We start from the raw sequence: 19,343 nt of genomic DNA on the forward strand, positions 1-19,343 counted from the left end.
TAGCTCACAGACCAAAGGTAATACAAAAGAAGAGATGTGAGGTATATTCCAGATTATTTAAGCATAACATCAACCAACCCAGCAATGCGATTTATGTGTAGGTTAGTAATATGTAGGAGAACTACAGACATGACTCTTACTTAAAAGGATAAGCCTGTTAGTTCAAGCACAGCACTGACGTCCCCCTTGAATTGGCTGTCCAAACTTCCTCTTTAAAGTGTTATATTTTGTAAAGTTTACTTATAGTTACGATTGAAGATCCGTTTATGTGTGTATTAAGGGGGAATTAGTTCTCCCAGCAGAATACTTGCAGCTGCTCTGATTCTTTGAGAGCTCATTCTTTCCCGCCAAATCTAAACAAAAAAATGTTCTATAAATGGTCAATTCCCTGAACGTGATGTTTGAAATTCAGGCCACAGCTTTTTTTGCGTGTTTGAAAATTACAGTTGCCTTCAGCTAACGTGAAATACAAAAGTACCTCTCATGCCAGTGCTTAGTTTGTCTGTTCTGGGCTACTGTAGAAACATGGCGGTACAACATGGTGGACTCTGTGGAAGAGGACCACTCCCTAAGTAGATATGAAGGGCTCATTTTATGGTAAAAAAAACCCCAATGATTTAAAGTTTAAGGTTATTGATGAAAACAGTCTTAAATATTATATTCAATTATTGCTAATAGATCCCCCTAAATACCAAACAACACCACAATAGCTGACATTACCAGAGGCATAGATGCAAAATAAGCCTTGATACAAAAATACATGATTGAATTCCAACTTCTTACATAATGTGTGTGAAGTACTGCAGCCTGTTCTACAGTCATTGCAACTGAATTCCTAAACTCTGCACCATGTGCATAAAACATCAGCTGGCCCTCAGGCTGCACTAATGACGTGACTGTGGAAGGTTCACCTCAGGAGGATGAACACCAACTGATCAATTTTGTTTACATTCATTTATAAATATTAAAGAGGCCAGGTCAAATCAAATGTCACTCAGTTTCGGAGGCAAGGAGGCTCTGGAGCTCACAGTCAGGTGGGATTTATTCCTGCATGCATGTGCTCTCTCTGATACAGATTTGTTTTGATGGGGGTGCCGGGAGCAGAGTAACTCAAGGTGTATCATAGCAGTCATGCCACTTCTCTGCAAAGCTTCACCAGAGATGCTGCAGTGCTGAGCTGGAAGTAGCAGTTAGCAGCTAGCTACTGTATATATCTCTAGAGGTGCAAAGACTGTATGAGAGGTGTGACACGAGCGTCAGCCTACGCCTCAACAATGGAGCTGTTTTCACTGCTGGTATCTGTCATGTTTACGATGTGCTCCTCCCAATCCCACTTTTTGGTTGTGGTTCTCAATATCCAAGTAAATAAAAAAGAAATTATTCCAAGCCCTCTGCAAAGCGAACAGAATGATAGCTTTAATTCTACAATGTGTACTAAATTACAATAAGAAAATAAGTCAATTTGAATGAAAAAAAAGGCATAAAAAAACAACGAATCGACTAACAACATCTTAGTCAAATAGGATCAAGTTTGAGGGGAAGCCCTAACGAAATCCTTCAAAGCTTAGACATGTTCCCAAGAGAGGCTACATTACAATGTGTGGAGTAATTTAGGCGCTGAGTAAAAGGTTTAGTAAGGCTCCCAATACCTTCCAGGCTCCTCCATGAGCATGTCAAAGAGTGTTAGTCCTGAGGAAAGCAAAGAGACTCCCATGACAGGACAATCCCAACCAGGGGCTCCTTACCTGACAGCAGAGGGCAAACCTAACCACGTATGTTGAAAAGGACTCAGCAGCACGTTAGATTTATACAGAGAGCCACTCGTTTGAAGAAGACCGGACAAAAACACGTAATCTGATGTGACTGTTACCATGGCACTCTCAATATATTAACATCCGATTGTTGATATTTAAGAAAAAAAAAACATTGAAGAAAGACTAATTAACTATTTGTTTTAACATCTTTATAGAATCAAAGTTAATTTTCACAAAATAACCAACTATCTACAATTTAACCATCAAAGAATCAAATTAAGCTTTGAGATCATTTACAAAGCTTTGAACTAGAACCTTGTTCAAAATTGACAAGCTGCCTTATAGCAGTTAAACGTTATCCTGCTTCTAGTTGGAGGGGAAGCAATGTCATCTGTTTATCGCAATGTTTGCCCAATTTGCAACTGTAATACTACCATCTAATCTTTAAAAAAAGTTCTAACAAATCATCCAGAAATGTATCTTGGTAAGAAGTTCACCAAATCAACTGAAAGTGTACTGATATGTCAAGTCAAAGCTGCCAAATAAAATCAGTTATTAGGAGTTTAAAGTAACAAGTTAAGTGCAAACGGATCCTGTGGTTACAAAGTGTAATCCTAAAGTATAATACGCCTCACACCTTTTCCAATGTGGTCTCCAGAAACAATTAATGTAAAGCAGCTCTCTGTCATTTAATCATTACTTCATTAATACGCAAGACACAAAGTAACATTGAAGCAGCATTGACATTCAGTTGCCACCCGTGAGACTCAACACAAAACAAAGCTAAAGCAGCAGATCTCTCACTGCAGTGACACCCAGTGAGCGACGTGATTGGATCTCAGGTCAGGACGGGGGTGCGATAGAGAGTGATATGGACTGACTTTCACAAATATGAGCTGATGATGGACAGGATCACGACCCGGATCACCGCTGTCTACTATTGATCCACACGGCTGTTCACAGGAACAATTATCCTCCAGTAAACATACTTCACACATGCCAGTAGGGTGTCGTTGAACAAACTGACAGCACTGGTTCGTTCCGTAATCTCTGTTTGTAACACAGCATGCCACTATGGGTCCATGCATGCATATAGCTCTGTTTATATTCAGCTTGATCATTTCCACAGACAAGGAAGGGAGATTAGGAAAATACTGACTTGTTAATGAAGAAATAGATTTAAAAAAATGGAGCAACAGGTAATTAGATACATTTTAAAAATCATATATCTAGTGTTTACATAACATTTATTTAAGCCACACCTAGCTTGCAGGTACCCCTCTCATATATGCTAACACATTTGTCACTACCAGGAAGCAGTGCTAGAATATCTTATTCTGTCAAAGCTGAAGAGGATTCTGAGTATCTCATATCCTCTTAAAAAACATAAACAAGCCTCTTATTATACGCAGAGGGTACGCTAAGCCCCCTGTGCTAGCCTAAACAAGACTGGGGATGCTGCCTCTGTTGAGGACGTGTGTGGGAAATGATGCAGAAAATGGCCTCTGTGATTTGTGGCTGCATTTCAACTGTCTCGTAGGTCCTCTTATACTCATTAATCCCAAGCCTGGGTCAGCATGATATTCAAGTTGCTTCTAGAGGAGTAAGAGAATCATAGCAGATTGATTACGTTTTATTTGAACTGGACATATGGCACCCCGTATAATAAGGATGGGAAACTTCAAATAAGATAGCTTTTTAATAGAATGAAATATCATGTCAGTCATATGAAGATATGATATGAACAGTAGTTTTGGTTTTAAAACCTTTCAAACAATAAGAGTTAGTAAATAGTGGATGAGTGCAATGAACATATCAGTGTCAGTATTTTTCCATATTTATTCTTGGCCGTCACAAGGTGTAAGAAAAGTTTAAATGCCCTAGGCCAGAGTCACGAGCCTGATCCTTGATGGTTGGACGAGCACCATTTTACAGGCAGCTGCAACAATAACAGAGCGGCTTAGAGGTGCCTGAGCCAGCTGTGCATGGGCACAAACACTGTCTTGTTATAATAGAAGAGACGTAGTGACTCGTAAATTAATGATTAGCTAAAGGGAAAAACTGTCTGATCACAAGGGAATGGACACTTGTGGCATGACATCAGACACAAATGAAATAACAAGTATAAAATAAGGCACACATCTGAAAACAAGTCCTGATTTGTCTAGAACGGAGTGATATTGTTTTCAAAGATGAAGCATGTGATATTCTTCTTTGAAGCTGTAAGGATAACTCCATTCTCTAGTTGTGTAATGCGAGGTTTGATGATTTTGCTCTGTTAAGTATCAACATCTTTGGTTGTTGGACTGTTGGTCAGACAAAACAAGACAAGAGAGATCAATTTGTGCCCTTGGTAACAGTGGAAGATTATTGTTATTGTTTTATTTGCCCATGACACCAGTGAAAAGTATTGACTGTGTAGCCAAAGTATGATTTAGTTAATTCCTCTGTGCCACAGGCCAGCTATTTTAAGAAATAACTGCGCCTTTTATTAAATGAAAATAAACATTTGGGACAATTTGAGACATTTACATTACATTACGTTTTCAGCAGCCGCAAATAGGCTTGGAAAGAGTTAGGAAATTGCAAATTGTGCATTTTGGAATTTGGAATTTTTATACAACTATTCTTTAAATGTGTGGTAACTTTCTAACATCAGTCATAGATAGATGGATAGATGGATAGATGGATAGATAGATAAAAAGATCATTATCAAGAATGAGGCAGAAATATATATGCTGTGAATCAGTAAACAAAACGTTCCTCACTGTCCCAGAAAGGCACAGAGACATTCATACATTTTCTAACAACAGAGGATTTCTACCTGCTGTGGGATCATGGGTAATGAATACAGGATTCACTGTCACAGATCTAAGAGCTACACACTCATACATACTGGATACAAACACACATTTGACTGCACAATATACAGTAAAATATTCTGCAACCTGCCTCACATGTGATCACTGGGAAACCATCTGTCTGCAGTGACAGTTACATGAAGGCTGAAAACTGCAGGTTTGCTTTCATAAATCAGTGTGACTGCACATACTGTAGTTGTACACTGCAGTACAGAACACAGTTTAATTTATGGTAGTGAAATCTAATCACACTGAGCACACACAATCCCACCAACACATATTTATTTTCTCCTTCTAATCTAGTAGGTGTTCCTCCTCTTTTCAGCATGACTGCTCCAACTTTGGTCACATTGGATTTCTGCAAACAGAGCAGCGTATAGGCCACGGCCCACTGACTCTGAGTCAGATTTCTCATGCACTGTAGTCACATGACAGTTTCCCAAAACTCCAGCAGCCCTGAATGTTTGTCACCTCAGCAGAGTTCTGCTCAGGAGAGTTTAAGGCTCCCATGGGAATATTATTATTGGAGTGTGAATATTAAAGTCATGACTTTATTAGACTCCTTCCTCCTAAAGGGTGCCCAGAGGAATCTTAAAAACCTAACATTATCACTAAGGTATACTAATAGGACTGTAGGAAGATAGCCTCACATGTAGTATGCTAAATTATGGGAATAATGGTGCATTCATGGACTACACTACAACAAACAGGTAACAGCTTTGTTTGCAGTATATATAACTTGTAGTAGAGCTAATTTGAATATGTCTACATACAGCCATTGCAGGTACAATCCCCAAACATGCAGGCCATGCAGGCCGGTCAAAGTCACCTGTCTGTTCAGCCTGTCTATCGACTTTGACAGTAAACATTGACACATTTAGCGCTAAAACACACTGATCCTCATATCTGCACTGCACATGTATCAATCCCGAGCAGATGTGGAAGTGGGTGTGGACGCGCGGCATCACAAAATGTCATAATGTAGCAATGAGCTCCACCGTAATGACTTAAATGCACTCACAGGCCTTGAGTTAGGTTAACGCACACCGAAGCTGATGGCAGCAGCTGTGCCAAAGGGCGACAGGCTGGCATGTACCCGGTTTCCTCCTGTTTTCACAGCAGCAGTGGCTCATCGCTGGACTCGCTGCATAAATGTGTTGCACAGGAGCAGCGTCATCAATGAAGCGATAATTGAAAACATACACACACAAAGACACGCGCGCACCGAAACAATTGCGATGGGAAGAGGAGGTTTTTAAGAAAGGCAAGAAATGTGCGTCTCACTCACCTCGCAATCTTCTCCCCATTTTTTTTCCGCTTCAACCAAGGAACCGCTCCAGCCTTCACTGACGTCACGCAGCTCCTCTCTCTGCAGCAGAGAGCAGCAGGCCTGCAGAGGACGAGCAGGGAGGAGAGGCAGAGAGGAGGGAGGAGAGAGGGAGGGAGAGAGGATGGAGGAGAAAGAGAGAGAGAGCTGCTTAAACAGATGCATTAACATGAATCATAAAAAATGCATCCCTCCCATTCACTGTTGGAGGAGAATACTGTACCTGTAAGGGTGTGAGAGATGGATGACAGACAGACAGACAGACAGACAGACAGACAGACAGACAGACAGACAGACAGACAGACAGACAGACAGACAGACAGACAGACAGACAGACAGACAGACAGACAGACAGACAGACAGACTATTTATTGCATCCATGCATGCTGTTAAAACAATTTGCTTCTGCCAGCTACTGCTTTGTGATTCAATCAGAAATAAGTAAGGGTCGGTTGTGAAACCTCCTTCATGTGCCATAGCCTTTCCTGTTTAGCATCCTGTCAATCATCCAAACAATATGTTTCTCAGCGAGAGAAGGTATGCAATCCATGGACCCCCACAGTGGGTCATGGTGGTCCGCGACAAAATGAAAGGTGGTACAGTAAAATGTCAGTCTTTGTATTTTGCCAAATGAAACAGACATGTATTGACTAATTGATCAATTACTAGACATTAGCCATAGGCTCCTGTTCATACGTATCAGACGAAGTATAGTAAGGATGAAACAACAAAACCCCTACAGTAAGTGTAGTGAAGTGATCATGGATGCTTGATGTTTTATGGCTGATGAAATAACTTTTAATTTGTGGGAAGATTCATTTGGTCATATTGTTTTTCAAAAGTTACAAGGTCTTGCTTTAACATGAGCCCCTGTATAAATACAAGGTATTTTGATTGAACAGTCTCGTGATAAATAGTACATTATTGCGTGCTCAGCGGTTTTTAATCAGCAACAGATTTCTTTGGGACTCAGCAACTCTAAAAAACTCAATCTAATTGGCGCTCCCTGAAAGGGTTATAGTAATGTGACCAGCAGTGCTTTACAGTGTATTTAGTTTAAATCCCATGTCATATGAATCCTAAGTGAAATAAAGCTATGTTTAATTAAATAAACACAAATTAACTGGGATTGGGCAGTATTACACTTTTTGGCTTGATTTGTGGGTCGACAACAGGAGTACACTTTTAACCTCGACCCCCTAAACAGTGAAATGCAGACATGTTTTATATTATTCTTAAGTGAATATCTTTGGGTGTTGGTGTGTTGGTTGCTAGGCTACAGGAAAATACCATTTATTAGACTAATGATCAGGTGAGTCGACAATGAGAATAATCATTAGCTACATGATGTTGTCACAGAGGTCATGCCCTCTGTATTGTGTAATGAAATCTGGTGATTTTAAAGATCTGAAGAAGTATTTGCATCCTGGATTCAATCAATTAAACATAACGAGGTTTAAAAATCTGAATTAGGTTGTTTTCTTTCTTTGTAAATGTTTACAATTTACTGTTTCAGGCAGGCACATACACTTAGATGGAAAGCTTAACTAAATCATCATTAATTGAGATACAATGAGGTGATATGATTCTAAACAGTTTAATTATGTCAAACAAATATGGAAGATAAAATGTTGTGTCGTCCGTCTAACATTAACAGGATATAATGGTTAGCACTGGAGACTTTGGACACTTGACTTTAGTATTTCTAAAATCCTGGCCATGGCCCTGGTGTTAAATTAGATGAATTGATGTGCCTAAAATGGGCTAGAAATGATCAATGATATACAGTCACTCTTCAACTATACACGTGTTGTAGTCAGAGAAACCTCAAAGCCCCCCTCTGATATGGTATCAGCTGCATGCCGTTTATTTCTTTGTTAGTCCTTGACATGCGAACACGCTGCACACAATGTGTAACCATGGTGTTCGTGTCAGGGTCATAACTCTTCCTAATCATATATTAAGTTGTTATGTGGTGACAGAAAAGAGAAATCAATAGAAACAACACTACACAACAAATCTGCTCATTTTGATTTGGTCCCAGTCTCCACAGCCCGAGGGATGTTTTCTGTAACTTTGATTTAAAATAGTTTCTGGTTCATTTTAAATGCTTTCTTTTTTCCAGCAGCTTTTATTTGCTTTGTGTCATCCACTCTAAAGGATATAACTTTGAATCTAAATCATTGCTGCTACTACTGTATGATGACCCAGGTGTCAATTAATTAATGCTATTTAGGATTAAGCTTGTAAAGCAACCAACCTTATACCGATCAAATCCTAATATATGGTCTGTTGTGTGCCCGTATGAAAACCATTTCAATGATTTCAATAGGTGTGAACCAACCAATAATGTATGTATATGATGTAACAGCATGTCTCTTTGGTATGATTGGTCCTGTTATTTAATCATTTCAGCTCACATGAGATGTTCATTTGTCCACTCTGTGACTTCATACAATATGTGGAAGAACATATCTTACATATGGAGTTTGGCCTTAACTTCAAGTTTTTAAGGATGCATTAATTTCTAAATAGCTATATAACGAGGTGAAAGACAGTAAAACGTATTTATTATCAATTATGTTTACAGCTTTAACAAGATGAAGCTGCAGAGTGCATGAACAGCGTATGATTTGATTTCATTAAAGCTAAAGAAATGCATCCACAATCACAAAGTGTGTGTGTGTGTGTGTGTGTGTGTGTGTGTGTGTGTGTGTGTGTGTGTGTGTGTGTGTGCGTGTGTGTGTGTGTGTGTGCGTGCATGCGTGCGTGCGTGCGTGCGTGTGTGTGTGTGGTAGAGAGAGCGAGAGAGAGAGAGAGAGAGAGAGAGAGAGAGAGAGAGAGAGAGAGAGAGAGAGAGAGAGAGAGAGAGAGAGAGAGAGAGAGAGATTGCAGGATCCCATTTAGGAGCTCAAGCACCACTTACTGGTCAAAGGAGTGAAGTACACCATGTACAGTACAGACAGGCCAGATTGAACACAATGTGATTGTACATATCATGATGTGTCAAATGAAAGATATGAGTTAATACTTCCCACATTGTCTCCATAATGTTCTTTGTATACTGCATGTGACTAATTGAAATTGTATGCAGTGGAGTACATGTCATCAATGTTACTGTGCAACACACAATTCCCTTTAATTAGAGAAATCAGATTTGTTATGGTGTCAGTGCTGGCTTCAAACAATCTTAGTTAGAAAACACTTGTTTGTATAGATTCCCTATGTAAACTGACATCAATGTTGCTTTAAGAGGCACACAAATCATAATGTGGAACACATTCAAAGCTATCATCAGTCAGGTCATAAATTAGAACCAGTAAATAAACTATTTGCATCATTACCTCAACGACACATCACAGAATCAGGGTTTTCAACATCAAGTGACACAATCACAATGAAGTAAAGGTTGCCATCTGTACAAATGAACAGAACAACCTGTTACATTGTGATGTTCCTCATTAGGATGCGAAATGAGCTGAATGTGTTCAATAACGCTTTCTCCTTATTCCACAATTATGTCTAAAATGTATGAACCCTGTCTTAATTTTGTAATTGCAATTAAAAAGTCTAAACGCTTTTGTCTTCAGTTCACAGAACATTAAGGTGTCAAAAGGCCCATAATTCATCACACTCACCTGACAAATGATTCATGCCAAATGTGAACATTTTCCTCTCCAATTCTCTGAAGTAAAACTTGCAGGAGATCAAAGATGCAGAGTGTTCTTTACGGCCAGTGAGTATTGGTTTGAAAGATTTTCTAACTGTGGCAAATGGTACTATTGTCATGACGTTGGCAGCACGCTGATGTTATAAAGAGGTTTCTGCTCTAAAATTATGCTTTTTAAATGTCAATGTATGCACAGAAAACACACTAAACCTGATGTGTATTTTGTGGTTGCTGCACAATTAAAACCTGGCATTTAAAAAAATCCTTAGTAACATGCGATATAAATAAATATGAAAAGCAAAATATATGTATTTCTGTGCAACGCATTGACATATGTCTTCTGAACTTATGTCAGGTTATAAGGGGAGTAGTTGTTAATACCTTATTAACCCTTATTTTCATGCAAGCTCATTACTGCACGTAATAATAATAATTGTAACATAATTTCATCAAGAATGATTTGGCATGCAAGGTGTGTTAAACAGTGTTTGTTTTTTACCACACCTGCTGTTATTAAAACAATTTCCGATTACAGCAATCAGATGTGCTTTTTAGTGATTTCTGAGACGCCAGGGAGGATTTATTCTTCTTTATGTCTGGCTTAACACAATCACTGTGTAGCAACGGGTCCGTTAAACAACACAGAGTCAGACCCACGCAATCTAAAGAGATGTGGAGTGATTCCATGACTAAATAAAGATTAGCTGATGATTATGGTTACTGACGACAAAATTACCTTTTATATTGTTAATTTGAAATGTAAATGTATAACGCTGGTTATGATCAAGCCCACTTTGGGGGCATGAAGAGGACTCTCCATAGATGCTAAGTGACAAAAATGCCGCAGTATAAGTGGTGCTTTTCATATAGGCCATTAATATTTAAATCAACCAGACGATCATACAATTTCATTTATTTCTATTTTATATACGGTCTGCTTTATCCTTGACATATTCCTGCTAAGTTAACAGCTGACACCTTCAGGCTGTTTCTGAAAAAATTAAACCCTTTTCATAATTAAAAAAAAAGAGTAAAAACCAAAACCTGTTACATCAATCTGTAGCCCTCTCCGCCCTCTACATGCCGCTCTCATCCAGTCATGACAGGGAAAGACTGACACACAAAAGCTTAAAAACTCTCTCCCTCTGGAGATTTTGATAGGATGAATGTGCTGCTAGGCCGTTTTCCCGTTCTCACGTCAAAAACCCTGGCAAATTTAGACCGAACACCTTTATCCATCCCTCCTTATTCATATTTATGAGAAGTGACTGACAAACTCATTGTGTGGTAATTACAGTGTGGTGAACCTTCATTGTTTTTACATTGGTAGAGACTGAGACATGCTGTGCTTTGGCTTGCTGCACTAATGCAAACCTCTTCCATGTAGATATTATTAGTCACTGTTTGCTTAGCAACCACAACACATGTCTGACATTTTTGTACAACGAAAACGTTTTGCCCAGATTTAATTTTATTTTGGCTGCATGAGTTTTTTTCTAAGGGTGAAAAAGAGAACAAGAATGTAAGGACACAAGAAACGTCTATTATTAGTATCAATGTGCACGATGCTCAGCATTACAGCTAAAGTTATTTAACAATTCTGTTTTTAAGAGATGTCAAATGTGAGATAAATTGAGGGGACAAACTCTGGTGATCACATGTTTAATTAACCTTGAAAGACTTTACATTTAAACATTTGGGACGATACTTACCCCGTCCCTATGGTAGTTATTTTTATATTTTCAATAAGATGAGCCTGTGCATCTGACCTTAAGATCAATGTAATTCAATAGGTCGTGTTAGACTTAACAACCGACCCCTATACACATCCATAGGCAGAAGCTGTATGATGTAGCAACAGCAAATATGTTAACCAAAAAAAGAGATAGCAGTTAAAGCTTTGAACAGCAGGGGGCACCAGTAATATGCAGGGATTAACCGATGAACATTATAACAGTTATTAAAACAAATATAACTCGTACTATGTAATAAAACATTCGAAATGTCAAATAGTTTAAACGGTCTATGCGATTGATACCTTTTTATAAGCCTTGATTTTTTTTCTTTCTGAATCAGACATTTATAAAGCTCCATAAGGATTAGCTGCAGAGTTTAATATGGTTATCTGATCATACTGCTGTAAAATAAATAGTTTAACCATAAGAGAATATTCAAAATCCATACTCTCACACGATGCAAAATGACAGCCTGGCGTCCTCAAAGGCCTTTTTTTTGCTACATCACTAAGTCAAATGGGCTTTTGTCGCCTGTTAACACTCAGAGTAACACAATAGAACAACATACAAGCATGTGGGAGCTGAGCCAATATCAATATATCACCTCAAGTGGCAATTATACTCATTAAAGGTCTAAAATGTGATGAAATTGCAGGCTAACAGCTTGGAAATCATTATCACGTTCACTGCACAACAATGCAACTCAGCTGTAAGTGTCCAGTATATCCTCAAGCAGTCCAGCTAAGAAAAGGAGTGTGTGCAGACACTGGTGTGAGAAGCCAAATCAATAAATAAAAAACATTTGGAAATCACTTAAAGTCTAACAGCTCTGCCATTACTCACAGTTGGTACTAAATACCAATGTTACCAGTAGTCTGCAGAAATGTAACTACAATGCCAGCTAATGAGGAACTACCATTTCTTTTATCGGATGATATTTTTTAAATAATTGAGTGCTGTGGTTTTTTCCAACAGCCATTACAGTATCTCTAAGTGTTGCAAGCAGTGCAACCTTTATCTTCCCCTTAAATATCAAAACTAGATATAGATGTGTTTTATTAACTACAAATAAAATAGACAACCAAACGTGCAAATAAAGAGTGTACAATGTGTTCTGCAACTTGTTTGCACAGTGTAGAAAATGCATACGGATAAATATACATATATGCATGCATGGAGGTTTTTTTTTCAGTTTATGTCTTGCATTCAAACGCCTCATGTCATTTCTGCAGGATGTTCAACTAATCTAACATGTGTTACAGAATATAATACAGATTAGTGTTAATATGTGCAAACTACCATATCATGTCGTTGTAATTAGTGTTATTTCCAGCTCCTATCCGAACAGCAATATGAAGCATATTCATCGTGAACCTAGAGATGTAATGATGGACATAAGCCTTTGTGTGGCTGGCAGCTCAGTGAATGCATAGCCTTTGTTGAAATGATTTGTGAATGGAAACTGATCTTGCTGACTGCAAATGCATTAATGTCCAAATATAGTAATACACGGGCCTTATGGCAGAGCCCCATGTATCACAATGACAACGATTATCCAGATCTCTGCATTCTTTGCTTGAGCCATGGATGTTGCCATAGTAACACGAGTATGTCTTATCAAGTACAGCCCTTGTGATTTTTCACTGCAACTTATTTAGGCTGTTCACTGTAGGTATGACAACAGGCTATTGAGTTGTTGCATTCATTTCCATGTTAATAGAGTTACCTGCCATTGTGTGGTAGTTTACCCTTTGATCTCGCCTTGTCAAACTGTTGTCAGCTAATATTAAATTAGTCCAGTAAAAGAGGCTTTTTATGTAAATGATGTAAAACGCTTTCAATCTATAAATAGTCATAATTCAGCAGAGAGTTGATACGATGGTCTCTGATATCAAAACATTTCTGCTGCGCTCTAATGATCGTGGAAAGACATTTATGATAGATGTTAAATGTAAATCGTGTTCATCATTATAGTATTTTGGATTTAATGCTACGGTGGCTCAGCATGCATACAAATATATTTCTGCAGTTTTCTTGCTGAAGAAGATATTTAGATTTTGTAGTTTCACATACAGTAGATACTGCTAAAGTCTATATCAATGAGTGAAACCATCTTTAAAGCCTTAAAGCTGCATGTCACCAGTCTGGGGAAACATGCTTTTAGCTTGCTTACATATCCACAAAGTGCAAATGTATTTGAACTTGGTAGATACTTTGTAGCTCCAGCTTGTCACACGTGTGCGCTTGCTACCTCGATGAAAAAATAATGAGGCTGTTTGATGTGAGACCACTATGGACCGTAATGAGTGGAGTAGACTGTTCAGGACACATGAAAGCTCTTCAGTCCATTTGGACCATGAGCGGCCATTACGGCGCGGGGCCGAGACACCATGGAGGTCTGCTGACTTTATGAAGGGGTACAGGATTTAATGATGGAAGCAACAGCTAAATCTGTCACCCTTTTAACTTCTTGTGGAAGGAGGGAGGCAATATTTCAGCGGTGTTAAACATGGGGAGACCTACAACATCCAAGGGCAGAGTTAATGGGCCGTATGCACAGAATCACATCAAAAACGACTGTGCACCACACAGGTGCTGTAGAAGATCTCAAATGAAGAGAATCTGCTACATAAATTAAAGTCCTTGATTGTACCAGCTCTGCGACTGTTTAAGTGATTGTTCAACTTCAATCATACTTCTGTATTCGTTCATAATGATAATTTCTTTGAGGGTTATTCGTTGTTAGAAAAAATACTGTTTTCACGACTGGCAAAGTGATGAGTCCATAAATTATCTTTTCTCTCGTCCAGAGGCAGGAAGCAGCACATCTACCTATAATCATATCAATCTTTTCCTCCTTCACAAGACGCCACTGTCAGTGGTGCCAAAAGAGACACAAACACAGAGAGTGGATGAGTGGGAGGAGGAAGAGGCTGATGGTGATGGAAGGATCGGCAGCTCTTTATTTATCTGCAGGACGATAGAGGAAGAGCCCCAGCTGAGATGAGGTTAATGTTTCTCCAGCCTAGGTTCTGGGGGACATTTGTCACCTCAGCTTGTAGCAGGAGTGCCAAGACTCTAGTTAATGGTTAGACACAGCATCCTGCCACCAGCAACCATTTTGACTCCATAACAAAAGAAGGCCTGCCTCAGCCACTGAGCACTGAGGAGGACCGGGACCCTGTCACTATCCGTCTCCCCAAAGATGGCAGTTCCTGATCAGTTACTAGTTAACAGACACGTGGATGCATCAATCCCGAGGAGTGACGAGGAGTATAAATGCACAAATACACAGACGGTGGGAGCCCAATGCTGATGCTGTAAACATATCTTGTTAACAGGAAGCAGACCCTATGCCGCCACAGCATTGAGTGACAGGATCACTGATGACTAACAACAACAGAGCAGGCTCTTTCTCCCTCTTCTGTTGCCATGCTCAGCATTCGCTCCGCTATTTTTTTTTAAGCTGAAGGAAGAATGAATTCCTGTATTTAATTTAGTTTTGCAGGAAACTTGTAGTAGGATTATTATTTTCCAAATTAAATTATTTGCACCTTTGACGAAGAATGCATTCAATGCCTGAATTGGAGGATTTTGAGATCATGCACCTTGAGAAATACATTTTACAATTTGTAGTATTGTATATTCTAACCTTGTATGCTACTACAGTATACATCACAATTGTAAGTCTCTCAGTCTCCATTTCAGCTATTACTGGCCATGATATACTTTCAAAAGCTACAAAAGCAATTAAAAAAACTACAACCTAAATCACATTGTTAATTCACATGGTGATTGCTTACAACACAAGACAGGGGACTTTGGGACCTGCAGTGAGCAGAATGTTTTGATTTTTAAATGTATACCGCTGCTCTGACTCATGCATGTCAAAGAAACCATTTAAAGCACCAAGAATCCAGGAGGGGGACAAAACGCGTCTCTTTAGGATTTCAACACTCTACAGGTTTGAGATCAGAGACAGCTCCTGCTTGATAAATGGCCCGGGCTTTTAGGCTTTGGAAACATACTGTACCGTATGCACCCCAGTGTGACCCCAGCATGGCTCCTATACACACAGACAGGGAGGGACGTCACTCTTTGTGCACTCCCCCACCCTGTGAAAGTGACAGTCCATCACCAGCTAAAAGCCACTGGGGGGGGGGCAGAGCCGGTCATTATGCACTACTAAGGGGCAACAGTAAGGGATAAGCAGGGGAGGGGACTGTGTCATAGCCTTGCTTTGTTGCTAACCAGAGGGGGGTGAAGCAGCAGGTACAAGCTCACACTGATGGAAGTATTCAGAACATACACTTACAGTAAGTCAAAGTAGTCATACAACAATGTAGAAATACTCCAGTTTTAAGCACCTTCCTAGCCGAGTGGTTACAGTGAAGGCCGCTTCAATGCAATTTCCGTGGTTTGATAAGAGCCTGCGGACTTCTGTTGCTTCTCAAACCTCTCTAGACCTCTGTTTCCAGCCTACCTGTCATCTTTCAACCGTTAAGCGAAGGACAAATGCTCAAAATGTGCTTTTAACATAAGAATAATACTATATCAGAGGTAGAGTTGCTTACAATCTTAAGCACGTACATCTAGATGGAAAAAATGAAGGAAATCTAAATTATTGTATGAACTACTGAACAGTTTAATATGTAACAATGCCATAAATGTGATAATATATTAAAAGTTAATGTGTCAGTCGAGAAAACTGTCAGTGTTTTCTTATGAAAGGTATCTCCAAGTATGAAGTAGCAGAAAACATTCCAGAGGGAAATATTGTAGCAGCAGTTAACAGTCATTCTGCAGATTTAACATTTACAATATGATGCAATAATACAGATTAAAATATGTAGTATACATGGTACAAATAAAACCCCTAAAGTTATAACATATTCAATTTTCTTCATTTTCCTTATGAATCCTACATTTTAATCCAATGACAGAAAGAGTGCATGTGTACTTTCACGATTAATACATTAAAGGTTGACCATTTTTTAAATCAATCTTCAATAATAAGTCAAGTGGCTTTATGAACATTGGAACAGGTTTTGCTTGCCTTAATCATTCATGTTGTTCAAACTCGCCATGAAGAGATTTCTTCATAATGGGTCTTTGATGTAAGTGATGGGGGTCGGCCCTTGTTTTGTGCAAAACTGTCCCAAAGATGTCGTAGTCTGTAACAGCCTAAATTAGACTAATTCAGTAAAAATGTTAAACACTTTAACTTGTAATGGTGTTTCATTTCTTTTTGGTAATGCTACTTTTAATTTCTAAGGCAGAAGGAGAACTTCTTTCCTATCTCAAGTTCTTCCTCACACGTTGGCGAGCACTAACACCTACATCTACATCAAAATCTAGTCGATTAAATATAACTGACTGTAGAACAGAAATGAACAGACGGCAAAAGAAAAGAGAAAAAATATCAACAGTAAAATAGAATAAAGGTTAGACAGAATTGAAAAGCCCAAATTATTTTTAAACCTTTACAAAATGTCTGAATCCATCTGTAAGATTCAGGTCCCCCGAGATCCTGAGTAGAAAATAATGAGCCTCTCTGCACTCTCTCTGTTATTCTTTACTAATGGCTCCAATCCTCAAACTACCAGAATTCAGCGGGCATTAACACAACTGTTGCGGCAGAGAGAGCCAGTCGCTAATGTTGAAGTAGCTACATTTTGCATACATTTCATGGAGCTCCAAAGAGCGACGCTTGATTTTTATGGTTAATTTAGATGCAGAATACATACTGTGGTTGGCGTTGGAAGCTGGTGTGCACATGCAAATCGTCACCATGCTTGACGGGAGTGTGCACTGTATGTTCAGCCCACTCATTTTTACACTACTAGTCTTTATGTCCCAGCCTCCTCTCCCAGTCTCTGATTCCATCTTGGCAATGACAGACATGCATACACACACACACACACATACTAATACACTTCACATACACTCTCAATCGGCCTCACTTCTTTCTCTAGGTGAAAACACACATGTGCGCACGGTTTCCTTCGACTTCGACACCTTCTCTCTGCTTCTCTATCGGTGAGCCATCATTATCTAGAGAGAGTGCCAGTGTTTGGCCACAGTATGCCTCCTTCCCAGCGTTGAACTGAACAGCAGAGACATAGGCTGCTGGTAGTGACACAGCTGTCACAGACATGCCTCATTACTGCTGTTGCAAATGTCAAAGCACTAAAGTAATCACTCACAGCTCTACCGGACACATGGTCAGACGGTAATTTATTTTATGGGAAGAGGGGTCAACAGTTGTGTGTGTATGCTGATGTTGTATAGATGAGTGGATTTTACACTTTTATTTCAGATTGACGGTTGCATGCTAATGCGGCGGCAGGTTTCCAGATAAGTAATACCTTTTTTATTCACAAGCACAAACTTCCCTCAGAAGCATAACTGTCACTCCAGGATGCTTCTAGCTACGTTTCTCCCGTGGAAGCTGATGATATCTGTGCACCCTAAGCTAATTTTCCTCCACAAACATCATTGTACTATTTCATTGTTAACTGTTCTAGCAAAGTGTTGACAGCATAGATTTTTTCCTGCACATCCCCTCTGACGTATATCATGACTGATGTGACTGATCATTCAGTGTTAGAGGAAGCTGTAGTGCTTTGCCGCCAGCTGATCAGGTTAATGGTTAACATTTCCTCCTATTGTCACTGCAAGCCGCTGTCGCAGCCGTCCAAACTATCCTGAGCAGCATTTATAAAAGTTGCCTTCTAGTTATTTGAAGTCTCTGCTATCTGCAAATGATGAAGGAAATTGGTCAAAAGAACTACTAAGCAAACAAAGACTGAGAAGTCATTGTGTTATCAAGGACACTTTCCATCGAAAGCAATATGTCAGAGCTCAGAGGTCTATTTGTGCTCAGCTAAGATCTGGCATTCTGCCTCCGGCTGTGAAACTGGATGCTCCCAAACCCAGAGGAGGACAGAAAGTGTCACCAGTGTTATTTGGCTGAGGTTAAGAGTGAAATGCATTTTTCTACTGTTTTTTTCATGATCTGTGAGCTAAGCTGTTAATGAAATGTCTTCCAGACATTCACTTCTATCTGTTTTATGTACCAGATAAATGTGGTATACCACACGTATATACGCTCAGCATTGTATATTTAATTTGTTACATTTATTTCTGAACTAATGTGTCTGTATTCGCTTGATTTCTCTTTGATTTCTCTTGCCTCCGAAGGTTTTACAAGCACATGTGTGCTGGGCACCTTTTGGTGTATGACCCTTGAATAAAAAGAAAATCATTATGGAAGGAAATGGGGAAAAGCTAATCAGGTCCGTGTTTTAGTACGAACAGGGGCAGGTTGTCTGGATGGTAAACATGTGATTACATTTTTCGTTTAAACCTAAATAAATAATAATCATTTCTCTCAAGAGCTGTATTTTTGGCGATGCCGGAAACAAACGTGAACACATATCACCATATAAAGTTGATATGGTAAACTCATTATATTGTTGGTTATTTACACATCCAGAAAATAAAAAAAGCAACATTCGGATACATTTTGAGTTGCCTTTCTGGTAACCTGATAATTATAAGTATTCCAATAATGTATTTAAACTCTGGTTTTGGTCTCGACCAGCTCTTTAGGGGAATATCTAGCTTATTATCTGCTAAATGCTTTGAGATGTTCTCCAGCTAGTTGCCAGTTTTGTCGACCTGCTGTTTGTTGCTGAGCAGAGTACAATCAGCTTTTAGAGCTTGTTTTGCCTAAAACAGCTTCCTGGTGCGCCCAAAGACTACGCAGTGAGAGCTTTAAGAGTGAAGCAACAAGTTGCAGTTGTAAAACCAAAACAATGATCTGAAAGATGCTCAAATGCTTCACAGAACTGAGTTGAACTACAGTATCAGGGAATGATTCTCTGCAGGTTTGTCACTAGAAGCAGTGATTTCAGTTAAAAATACTATTATTTAAGTTATGATATAAGCTACCAGAGTGCACTGTTGCTATACTAACTTGAGGCAACAAGC

The 19,343-nt window shown here is 39.2% G+C and overlaps 1 protein-coding gene across 1 annotated transcript in view; it reads right to left on the reverse strand.

Moving 5' to 3' along the window:
- The window catches only part of fbxo41 (F-box protein 41), a 46,095-nt gene extending 40,145 nt beyond the window's left edge, over positions 1 to 5,950 (reverse strand). Inside the window, exon 1 of the mRNA XM_034129253.1 lies at positions 5,904 to 5,950. The gene's annotated coding sequence lies outside the window, so the exon portion shown is untranslated. The remainder of the gene's footprint in view (positions 1 to 5,903) is intronic.
- Positions 5,951 to 19,343: the final 13,393 nt, after the last annotated feature.

Source organism: Trematomus bernacchii, unplaced genomic scaffold (genome assembly GCF_902827165.1).
Source record: "Trematomus bernacchii unplaced genomic scaffold, fTreBer1.1, whole genome shotgun sequence".
NCBI classification, from domain to species: domain Eukaryota; kingdom Metazoa; phylum Chordata; class Actinopteri; order Perciformes; family Nototheniidae; genus Trematomus; species Trematomus bernacchii.